This window comes from Telmatherina bonti, assembly GCF_933228915.1.
Source record: "Telmatherina bonti genome assembly, chromosome: 17".
Lineage (NCBI taxonomy): Eukaryota > Metazoa > Chordata > Actinopteri > Atheriniformes > Telmatherinidae > Telmatherina > Telmatherina bonti.
The window spans coordinates 7,993,631-8,007,966 of record NC_136615.1 but is presented as its reverse complement, the minus strand read 5'-3'; positions in this window follow the sequence as shown (position 1 = coordinate 8,007,966).

The window sequence follows — 14,336 nt, the reverse complement described above, 5'->3', positions numbered from 1 at the left end:
CACAATACTAACATTTCTTTGACATACTATATACGATAACATTTTTCACTCATACTATACTATGCCAATTTTTTGACAAAACTTGTCTTTTTTCTGTCATACTATAGACTTTGACATTTTTTACATTTGTGACACATGCTATACTGACATTTTTTTTACATACTTTACCCTGACATTTTTAACACATACAATATTACATTTTTGACATTTTTTATAGACTTTACTATGTATCTTTTTACACATTACTATGACATTTTATGACATACTATACTATTTTTTGACACATACTATGCTGACATTTTTATCACATTATTTTACATGCCATCACATTTTTGACACACATCACTATGACATTTTATAATATACTTTACTGTGACATTTATTGACACAATATACATGCACTTTACTCTAACACTTTAGGAAATACTAGATAAATACTTTATACTACCATGTTTTTTACACGTAAAATACTATGACATTTATTGATTGAATATATTGACAATTTTTGGCATACTATAGAGTGGCATTTTATGACATACTATACTATAACACTTTTTCACACATACACTTCTGTGACATGTTTTGACATACTATACCATGACATTTTTTACATATTACTATGACATTTTATGACATTTCACTGACATTTTTTGACACATACTACACTGAAATTTGAAACATTACTATGACATACTATACGGTAGCAGTTTTGACACAAACTATACTATGGTATTTTATAACATACTTAACTATGACATTTTATGACATACTATAATGTGAATTTTTTGACAATATACTACATTTATTTCATACTTTACTAATATTTTCTACACATACTTTACATTGACATTTTTTAAAACATACAATACCATGACATTTTTCAACACATACAATATTACGACATTTTTGACAGACAGTTTTACAGACTTTACTATGGATTCTTTTTACACATTACTATGACCTTTTATGACATACTATACTATGTCATTTTTGACATGTGAAATTGTTTGACATACTATACTATGAAGTTATTTACATACTACACTGAAATTTCTTGACATAATATACTATGACAGTTATAACACATACTATACTATGACATTTACGATGTACTATATATGATTTTTTTTGACAGTTTTTTTTTGCATACTATACTATGTCATTTTTGACATACTATATCATTAAACTTTTTTACAAATGACAGTATTATGACATTAAATAATTGTATCACTTTTTTTTTAACATACTATCAGATTTTTGACACATTACTGACATTTTTTTGATATACTGCATTATGACATTTATAACATGTACTATACTATGACATTTGGCATATACCATACTGACATTTTATGACACATACATTTTTTGATACACAATACTGACATTTTTTGACATACTATATACGATAACATTTTTCACACATACTATACTATGACAATAATTGACAAAATTTGACATTTTTTGACATATGATGTACTTTGAAATTGTTTACATCCTACCCTATCACATTTTTGACACGTACTATACTGACATTTTTTGACATACTTTACCATGACATTTTTCAACACATACAATATTATGTGTTTTTGACACAGACTATTTTTACAGACTTTACTATGAATTCTTTTTTTTTTTACACATTACTGACATTTTATGACATACTATGTAATTTTTTACATGTGAAATTGTCTGACATACTATACTATGAATTTATTTACACACTACACTATGACATTTATAACGTACTATAGAAAGACATTTTTTTGACAAAATATACTGATTTTTTTCGGATACTGTACTGTCATTTTGACATACTATATTAAAGTTTTTTACATACTATTTTTTTCACATACAATACTATAACACTTTTTACACATACACAACTATGACATTTTTCTGATGTTATGACATTTATGTGACATACTATACTATGACGTTTACACGTACTATAGAATATTTTTGACAAAATATACTGACCTTTTTTTGGCATACTATGGCATTTTTGACACTATGTTATGACATACTATACTATGACATTTTTGACATACTATGAAACTTTTTTTTTTTACATACTATACTATGATTTTTTACATATTATACTGTAACACTTTCTTACACGTACTCTACTATGACATATTTTGATTCTTACACGTACACTACTATGACATATTTTGACATGCTATACGATGACATTTATGACACATACTATACTATGACATATTTTATACACATTACTATGACATTTTACGAAGGCACTTTTGACACATACTATACCGACGTTTGGAACATTACTATGACGTACTATACAATGAGATTCTTTTGACAAAATATACCATGACATTTTTTGACACATACTAAACTGACATTTATTTTATCACATTTTTGACACACAGTACTATGACATTTTTAACATGCTATAAGATGACATTTCTTTCCATTTTTTATTTTGACATTTTATGACATACTATACTATAAAACACCTACACGGGATCAGGACAGGTGGGTGGGGGCCTTGGGGACAATACTGGTAAGGGAGACTGGCGGATGACTTGATAAGGAATCTTTAACTTTTGAAGATCCATGTTAGTCCTAATAGTCATTGTGCTATTTGGCCCCTCACTGTTCTTTCTTGTTGCCTTGTTGTGTGTTCCCTGACTTTAAGAGACTGTGGCTGGAGATTTCATCAGCTCACCTTGCTTGAAAAAACCTGGGAAGCAGGAGTCCCATCTGTGGTGCTGGATCAAGTTGGGTCAAGAAAAAGACCAGTGTGTGGTTGTCAGCAAGACATGCTCTTTCTCATCTTAATCTGTGCCGTAAAAACGCATCCATACTGTCATAAAATCCCAGTTGATTTATTTATAGTCATGCCTAATACATAATGCATAATGTTAACCTGGTTATGATTGATCTTAATAGTAATATTTTGTTGATGCTGTGTGAACAGCATCTAAACACCTGTCAATTAAGCTCATTTTAATTGGTCTGATGAAAAATTATGCTTTAAAGGTTAGCCTGTACATTGTAAATTCCAAGCTATACCTTTACTATTGTAACAAGTTGCATGTCTGGACATTCCATTGCCGGCGACAAGATGGTTGCCACCTGGGATTTGGTGTTCGTTCCAGGACGAGGGACATAATTTCTCTGGAAAAATGCAAATTGCCTTCAGAGTTTTTTGCTGTCATAATGGAATGTCAAGAATGGGACAATTTCATTATTCTGTTTAGTGGCAGTAGTGCTCCCAGAGGGAGGATATGTGGAAGTTAGATGTGATCCAAGGCCAACTTCGGCACCTAGTAAACAATGATATCTGTTGAAGTAACATAGCCACTCTATCAACACCAGCAGTCAACTTGGAAAGCGTATAATTAGCAACTTGTGACATGCTTTCCCATATAAGGAAGTAATGCTGCATGGATGATCCAATATAAGCAGTGGGCTTCTCCTGAATAGAGGCCTTCCCCTTGTCCCACACTAAAGCTGTGTTGGTCTGTAATAAATGTAGTCTCTGCCATCATCGGATGCTGTGTCCTCTCTGTATCACCAATAGCATAGATTATTCCACAACACTAAACTATGACTTTTTATAACATCCTATAGAATTTTTTTACATGTACTTTACTATGACACTTTTTGACGTATACTACAGAAATACTTTATACTATTACATTTTTGACCAAATATACTTACATTTCTGTGGCATTTTTGACACATACTATAACACTTTTTTTTTTACATGCTATACTATGATTTTTTTTACATACTATACAATTACACTTTTTTACACATACACTACTATGACATATTTTGACTTACTAAACTATGACATTTTTGACATACAATGCTATCACGTTTATGACACGTAGTACACTATGGCATTTTATGACATACTTTACCATGACATTTTTACATACTATACTATGAAACTTTTTTACATACTATACCAGACTATACCATAACTTTTTATACATACTATGACATATTTTGACACATGCTATACTATATTTTTTACATACAATATCAAATTTATAACACGTACTGTACTGACATTTTTTGACATACTTTACCATATTTTTCAACACATAGAATATTGCAACATTTTGGCACAGATATTTTTTACAGACTTTACTATGACATTTTATGACATACTATGACACTCCTACAGAATGACTTTTTTTTTTTTTTTTTTTTTTTTTTTTGGACATACTATACTTTTTGACAAATACTATACAATGAAACTTTTTTTTTTTTTTACACACTATGACATATTTTATAGTGACACATTGCACATGCACAGTGGCATAGTGGTTAGCACTGTGGCCTCACAGCAAGAAGGTCGCTGGTTCAATCCTTGGCTGGGGCAAGGTGCGGTCAGTGGCCTTACTGTGTGGAGTTTGCATGTACTTGCATGTACACACATTGCGTGAGTTCACTACAGGTACTGCAGCTTCCTCCCACTGTCCAAAGACAAGTATGTTAGGTTAACTGGTTACTCTAAATTGCCCCTAGGTGTGAGCATGAGTGGTTGTTTGTCTCTGTGTGCCCCTACCTAATTGGATTAAGCAGTTAGAATGATGACTTTACTGACATTTTTTGACATACTATAAACATTTTTTACATGTACTAGGACACTTTTTGGTATATACTACATTAATAATTTATACTATTACATTTTTCGACACGTACTATAATGTGGCATTTTTGACAATATTTTTTTGACATACTGACATTTTTTTTACATGAAACTTTTTTACACATTACTCCTATGACATATTTTAACGTGCTATGACATTTTGTGACATTTTACTATGACATTTTTTGACACATACTATACTGACGTATGAAAAATTACTATGACAATGACATTTTTCTGAGAAAATATACTATGCTTACATATTTCACATACAATCAAATCTTTGACACACATTACTATGACATAGTTGATAGTGACACATTGCACATGCACAGTGGCATAGTGGTTAGCACTGTGGCCTCAAAGCAAAAAGGTCGCTGGTTCAATCCTTGGCTGGGGCAAGGTTTGGTCAGTGGCCTTTCTGTGTGGAGTTTGCGTGTACTCCCCATGAATGTGTTGGTTCTCTCCAGTACTGCAGCTTCTTCCCACTGTCCAAACACATGTTAGGTTTTTTGGGTACTCTAAATTCCTCTAGGTGAGTAGTTGTGTGGCCCTGCTTAATTGGACTAAGTGATTAGGATAATGAATGAATGATGAATTTACTATAACATTTTATTACATACTTTACTATGACACTTTCTGACATATACTTGATAAATACTTTATACTATTACATTTTTGACATACCATTCTATGAAATTGCTGACGCATACTATAACATTTTTGACAAATAATTTACTGACATTTTTAAATACCATCTGAAATTGTATGACATACTATACTATGACATTTTTTGACACATACTCAACTGACATGTTTGACACATTACTATGACAAACCCTACTATGACATTTTTTTATACATACTATACTAAGACCTTTTTGACACATACTATACGAGGAAATGTTTGACACATTGCTATTTTTGACATGTTTTACATACTATAGAATTTTTTGACATGTTATTTACTATGACACTTTTTGACGTATACTACAGAAATACTTTATACTATTACATTTTTGAGATACTATATTATGATTTTTTTTTTTTAAATTTTTTGACATATTTTTTAACATACTGTACTGACATTTTGACACATACCTTACTGTGACATTTTTTAAAATATACAATACCATGGCATTTTTTGACATGCTACATTATCACATTTTTCACATACACTACTATCAGATTTTTGACACATACTATACTTTTTTATATACTTTATGACATTTTATGAGATACTATGCCATGACTTTTTTGACATACTATACTATTACATTTTTTTAGATACTATACTAGATTTTGGATGCATGCTATAACATTTTTGACTGAAATTTTTAAATACCATCTGAGATTTTATGACATACTATACTATGACATTTTTGACACATACTATAACACTTTTTTTTTACATGCTATACTATACAATTACACTTTTTTTACACATACATTACTATGACATCTTTTGACTTACTAAACTGACATTTTTTAAACTTTACAATGCTCGGACAATTTTGACACACTGACATTTTTGACACATACTATAATGAATTTGTTTTGCACACTATACTATCACATTTTTTTTACACATACCATACTTTTTTTTTTTTTTACATACTTTAATGACTTTTTATGACGTACTATACTACGACTTTTTGACATACTATATTGATATTTGTTCGACATGCTACAGTATGAATTTTTTTTCACATACTATACTAATTTAGACTGACATTTTTTTACAGTGACGTATGACATTTTATGACATACTACACTATGAACATTTTTACATACCATTTTGAATTTTTTTGACACATACTATGAAATGACATGTTTTTAAACAAACTTTACAATGACATATTTTAACACTTGCTATACAATGACACTTTTTTAACCAAAAACTTTACCATGTTTTGACATACCATTCTATGAAATTGCTGATGCATACTATAACATTTTTTGACAAATACTATACTATGACATTTTGTTGACACATACTTTCTATTACATTTTGACACATTACTGACATGTTTGACATACTATATGATTAATTATATTTACATATTGTTCTGGGTTTTTTTTTTACACAACTTTACTATGACATCTGTTGACACATTACTATTTGATTTTTTGACATTGTATGACACTTTTGACACAAACTTTCATATGACATGTTTTGACATATACTATGAAATTTGTTTACATACTATCCTATAATTTTTTTTGACAGGTATATTACTATCACATTTTTTACACGCGCTATACTGACATGTTCTTTGACATACTGTGCTATCACATTTTTTACATGTACTACACTGACATTTTTGACATGTTAGAATGACCTTTTTTTTTTTTTTTACATACTATACTGTCACATTTTTGACACATACTTCACTGACATTTTTTGACACATTAGTATGACTTACTGCACTGACATTTCTTGACACATTAGTATGACTTACTGCACTGACATTTTTTGACACATTACTATGACTTACTGCACTGACATTTTTTGACATATTACTATGACATTCTATACACACTATACAATTATTTTTTAAAAATGTACTATACTATTTTTGACTGGTACTATACTGACTATTTTTTTGGCATACTAATATTTTCTTTACACAAACTATACTATCAAGTTTTGGCATGTACTATACTATGGTATATTTTTACATATTATACTATGAATATTTTTACATACTAAACTGATTTTTTTTCACACATACTATACTATGACACTTTTTTAAAACACTTTTCTATGACATTTTGACACATTACTATAACACTTGACATACTACACTGAACTAGTTTTTTACATACTGTTCTATCCTTTTTTTAAACATACTATATTATCATTTTTTTTACATACTATACTATATTTTTTGACACATTACTATATTTTTGACATACTATAACACTTTTTGACACATACTTTACTATGACATTTTGTGACATACTATACTATTACATTTTTTAGATACTATACTAGATTTTGTATGCATGCTATGACATTTTTGACAAATAATTTACTGACATTTTTAAATACCACCTGAGATTGTATGACATACTATACTATGACATTTTTTGACACATACTCAACTGACATGTTTGACACATTACTATGACATACCATACTATGACTTTTTTTTTTACATACTATACTAAGACCTTTTTGACACATACTATACGTCGAAATGTTTGACACATTGCTATTTTTGACATGTTTTACATACTATAGAATTTTTTGATATGTACTTTACTATGACACTTTTTGACGTATACTACAGAAATACTTTATACTATTACATTTTTGACATACTATACTATGATTTTATTTGATTTTATTTTTTACATTTTTTGACATTTTTTAACATACTGTACTGACATTTTGACACATACCTTACTGTGACATTTTTTAAAATATACAATACCATGGCATTTTTTGACATGCTACATTATCACATTTTTACATACTCTACTATCAGATTTTTGACACATACTATACTTTTTTATATACTTTATGATGACATTTAATGATATACTATGCAATGACTTTTTGACATATTATACTATTACATTTTTTTTAGATACTATACTAGATTTTGGATGCATGTTATAACATTTTTGACAAATAATTTACTGAAATTTTTAAATACCATCTGAGATTGTATGACATACTTTACTATGACATTTTTGACACATACTATAACACTTTTTTGTTTACATGCTATACTATACAATTACACTTTTTTTACACATACACATTCTATACACACTATACAATTATTCTTTTTAAATGTACTATACTATTTTTGACTGGTACTATACTGACAATTTTTTTTACATACTAATTATATTTTCTTTACACAAACTATACTATCAAGTTTTGGCATGTACTATACTATGACATATTTTTACATATTATACTATGAATATTTTTACATACTAAACTGATTTTCTTTCACACATACTATACTATGACACTTTTTTTTAACACTTTTCTATGACATTTTGACACATTACTATAACACTTGACATACTACACTGAACTAGTTTTCTACATACTGTTCTATACTTTTTTTTTTAACATACTATATTATTTTTTTGACATACTATACCATATTTTTTTGACACATTACTATATTTTTGACATACTATAACACTTTTTGACACATACTTTACAATGACATTTTATGACATTCTATACTACTACATTTTTTTAAGATACTATACTAGATTTTGTATGCATGCTATGACATTTTTGACAAATAATTTACTGACATTTTTAAATACCACCTGAGATTGTATGACATACTTTACTATGAAATTTTTGACACATACTGTAACACTTTTTTTTACATGCTATACTTTACAATTACACTTTTTTTTTTACACATACACTACTATGACATCTTTTGACTTACTAAACTGACATTTTTTAAACTTACAATGCTTGGACATTTTTGACACTGACATTTTAGTACATACTATACTGACTTTTTTTGCACACTATACAATCACATTTTTTACACATACCATTTTTATTTTTTTTTTGTTTTTTACATACTTTAATGACTTTTTATGACGTACTATACTACGTCTTTTTGACATACTATATTGACATTTTTTCGACATGCTACACTATTAACTTTTTTTTCACATACTATACTAATTTAGACTGACATTTTTTTACAGTGACGTATGACATTTTATAACATACTACACTATGAACATTTTTACATACCATATTGAATTTTTTTGACACATACTATGAAATGACATGTTTTTAAACAAACTTTACAATGACATATTTTAACACTTGCTATACAATGACACTTTACCATGTTTTGACATACCATTCTATGAAATTGCTGACGCATACTATAACATTTTTTGACAAATACTATACTATGACATTTTGTTGACACATACTTTCTATTACATTTTGACACATTACTGACATTTTTGACATGCTATAATTACTTTTTTTTTTTTTTTTTTTTTTTACATACTATACTATCACAACATGCGCAGAAAGAACAGGAACTGAAAATGAAATTCCCCCTGCTTGCTCCTGTCCGGCGTCATATAAAGCAGACATTTTGTATAATTACTACTACAAGTTACTTACCTTTCCAAAAGGTTTTATTATGGCGTGTTTACAAATGTAAATGATGCAAATTAGCCGCATAATTATAACTCATCAGTCAGCAAAAGTCTCTTTGTATTAATTATTGTATTAAAAAGCTGCATGTCCGGTATTTACAGGTCATTGGAGCGTATACAACAATAAAACAGATTAAATTTAAATAAAAAATTTAAAAAAAAAAAAAAGAGTCCTGGGGATAAACACCACAGATGTTAAATTTAAAATATTAAATCATGCTTGATCAGGATCTGAAACCTGCATTGACAATGGGTCCAGCAGGATGTAAAACTCTTTAAGGGAACAATAGAACTCTATATTTAAACATGATTAAAGTTCAATTTCAGGACGAAGGAAGTCTTGTGTTCATAAATTACCATCATGATTTACTTGAAATCAGAACTTTTTTTTTTTTTTTTTTTTTGATGATCAGGTGGATGAGGAGATTTAGTTATTTGGGGCCCTTTGTGCAGAGACCCCTGCCATGTTCTAAATTTCACATATTTACTGCATTATAACGCATTGTTTTTGTCTGGATGTTGTTATTCTCCCTGAGCAGCTGCACGTGTGTGGAAGGCATTTCCTCTTCAGCGACGTGAAAAGTTGTTCATGTTGGTTCAGCTTTCTCCTGGATCTGCTTTTGTGGTTGTGCTTCATTTCTGTTGGCGTGTTTCTGTGCAGTTTTAACAGTTTAGCAAAGTTCCTGCTCTTACCAGTAGCCTCTCCCATCCAAACATCCTCCCTGTCTGCTGCTTCTCCTTGTCTGGTGGATCAGCAGAGGCGATTAGTGCAGATTCATATCAAACGTTGTATTTTAACCATGTTATTGCTGCACTATTTCATGTTTCATCTGGATTCAGCGTTGCCTTAGATGCAGAGTTTCTACACTAACATTTTGTGATCCACTCAAGTGTCTTCATTGCTTCGCTGAAAAAACAAATATTTACTGACTAATGTCACCCAGAAGATCATGGTCACAACTTGTGGGTAAAAAAAACAAATCAATCAGAAACATTATATATAGATGAAGTCATTTAATGTTTGTGTAAATAAAAAAAAAGACTAAAACAAGATATTCAGAATCAGGTTTAGTTTATTTCCTAAGAAATTACTGACAGTGTTAAATGCAGTGGAGTTTCAATGCACCTGAATCCTACAGCATTCTCCAAAAGAACTAAACAAAAGAAGTTCTGTACAAATGTAACCTGGACAGCAAGAGCAACGATTCAACTCTCTTCGTAACAGTGCTGTACCTGAAAAAATTAGACGGGTCACCTACAAACTACATCCTTGACTTATATGCCATCTAAGCCGTCATATATTAATAGTTTCTCTACTCCACCCTGATCAATCAGTCCTCTCATCAGTGATTTTCTTTTTACATTCAGTCTTTCAAACCATACAAATGAACTTACAACAAATATTTACTCAGGAATCACAGTAAAAACATCTGGAATATGGCAACATGTGATAACACTGACCGGATTAAACACATCTGGAGTATAAACAGACAGATGGTGAAACAACCCTGCTGCACATGAACCTTTATGTCCATCAGATTTCCTTTAGATGAAGCCGCTTTGGCTTCATGGACCCAGCCGCCCCAAGCAGTAGCATGGATCATGAAGGCAACATTTTTGTGGAAACATGGTCAGTAAGAAAAAGAAAAACCTTTTAAGGATCTGGTTTGGGATTTTTCAGGTCTACCTTAGTAACATACAGTAATTTCTTCCCCTCGCTGTGGCTAAGAGGGTTGTTCACTTCAGCAGCTGACGTTTGTCCTATGACAGATTTTTATCGTTATTCCACTCATCCTCAGATATTCCATCCAGCTGTTAATCACGTTTTATGGCACCTGAAAACAGCTGGATGGACGTTTCCTCAGCAGGTGTGAGGTTTAATGGAAATGGGTTCAGTGAAAGCACATGGGAGATGACTCCGTCCCAACTTCCTTCTGCACAATCCATGTTTCAGTCTTTCCATTTAGACACTGATTTGCATCAGGCTGTTGCATTAAAAATAACTAATAAAATCACATAAGCTGGTAATACAGGTGATAAAAGCCCATCAGATACTGGAAGGGAAAGTTTTAAACCCAATACGCCCATCTGATGGTCCAAATAGATCCTAGCTTTTAGTCTTTAATTTTATATTTCCACACTGATCCAGAAGTTTGGACCTATTTTTTTCTCCATTGTGACGCAGCTACAAACAGAATGGAAGAAAGAAATAATTTATGCGAGGAGTTTCAGTCAGGATTTAGAGCTCATCATAGTACTGAGACAGCATTGGTGAAAGTTACTAATGACCTTCTTATGGCCTCAGACAAAGGACTTGTGTCCGTACTTATCTTGCTTGATCTTAGTGCTGCATTTGATACAGTTGATCATAACATTCTGTTACAAAGACTAGAACAGGTGATTGGAATTACAGGTACAGCGTTAAGCTGGTTTAAATCATATTTATCTGATAGACTTCAGTTTGTTCATGTAAATGACAAGTCCTCCTCCCAAACTACAGTAAGTCATGGAGTTCCTCAAGGTTCTGTACTTGGACCAATACTCTTCACGCTATATATGCTCCCTTTAGGCAAAATTATTAGACAGCATGGAATAAACTTTCATTGTTATGCAGATGATACTCAACTATACTTATCCTTTAAACCAGATGAAACAAATCAGCCCAATCATTAACATGTATGTCTCCTGTCTCAGCAGGTCTCCCTGGCCGGGAGTAGCAGTTCCTGTTGTCTGTTGTCTTTCTGTCCTCTTCCCCCCACACAGCAGAGGCAGATGGCTGCCTGTCCTGAGCCGGGTTCTGCCGGAGGTTTCCTTCCTGTTAAAAGGGAATTTTTTCCTTCCCACTGTTGCCAGTGTGCTTGCTCAGGATGGGAGATTGAGTTGGACTCAACTCAATCTGTTGGTTTCCTTATATAGGCTGTTATGAATTGGCCTTCATTATGTTTTCCCCTCTGTCTGTAAAGCGTCTTGAGATGGCATTGCCGTGATTTGACTCTATATAAATAAAGTTGAATTGAATTGAATTGAAGATTTTACCAACCCATAACTTTATTAGCCCACAGACCAGCTGTGTGTATCTCTTTAAGATAGACATGAAATACCCCAAAGTTATCATTATAGTTGCAATAATCTTATTATTTTTATATTAACATGAAGCAACAGGTTACCTAGAGACCATTTCTGACATGTTTACACACATGCAGACTATGAACATACAACACAAGTTATGGAGTGACGACTGGATGCTTAGTTGGACCAACAAACAGGCATTCACAGACAAACAGATGTGTAAATATTAATATAACTACAGAAGGGATGTGGGACGACACATGGGATGATAAAGGTGCTTTTACATGAATAAGTGAAGCACAGACACACTCTGATCTCCTTGGACAAATGTAAAAATGACTAACAAACTAGTTCTAATCAAATGCATCTTCTCGTTGTTGGTTTTTTTTTTTATCCTGTTACTGGTTTGAAACGATGGTGTGAGATCAGTGCAGGTTCATAGCGCCTTCTGCTGGACAAAAGTCCTGTACACACAGTCTGTTCTCAGTCTGATAAGATTGGGTTAGAGGTGTGATGTCTGTGTAAGAAAATTAGAAATGTTTAGGATGAAATGTTTAGGATTTATAAAAAATAAACAGAGAATTTGGATGAAGACGAGCCGTCGTGTGAGACGTTTTCATTTGTCCAAGGAAACTCAGCCTGGCCGACAAGTTGGGTTAAAATTCCTCCACAGAGAAACAGAAATAGTTTGGAACCTTTACATTTTATTAAATGTAATAGTTTTATGCATTTATTTTATCTGCTTGGATGTGCAGCACTTTGTTCAGCTGGTGTTAAATAAACTGACGACGATGATGAAGACTCGGCGTTTCAGGCTAAATTCACACTGCAGGTAAAAGAGGCCCAAAGCAGACGTGTCATGTATGACCGGTGTGTTCCTCCCAGTCAGACGCACACACAACCAGTCACAGCTGTGCACACGTTCCCCGTCTGGTCCAAACCTTTGACTGGTTGTGTAAAATGATCTTCGTCTTACTTTAATGAAATGTGACGTGTTGGTTCAGACTAAGCGGGACACGTGAACACAGCGAGACATCGTCTGTGCATGTGCAACCCTTCAGGACCGTGCGCTGTCCACAGTCTGATGGTGGTTAAATATAAAAAACCTGCTTGAGCATGAGGACCTGCAGTGTGAATTTAGTCTTCGTTCTCCACCAACAGAAAACCACTTTGGTTCTTCTTTGTGTTTTATTTCTCTTCAGGAACCAGAGGATGAACAAGTCTGACATTTCCCACCCAGATCCGACTGGCCTCTGCTTCTCACTGGGAAACCCACTGACAAAGTGGTCAGAACACTGAACCACACTGGTTGAAGCCCAGTTGAACCTGCTGGTTATGCTGGAAGCTTCTGGTAATTCTCCCTGAAGACCAGTAAGTCTAAAACTCTTTATTTACCACAAATTCAAGAACAAACTACTCACATTTTGCCAAATAAGAGCGCAGACGTCCCTCGTAC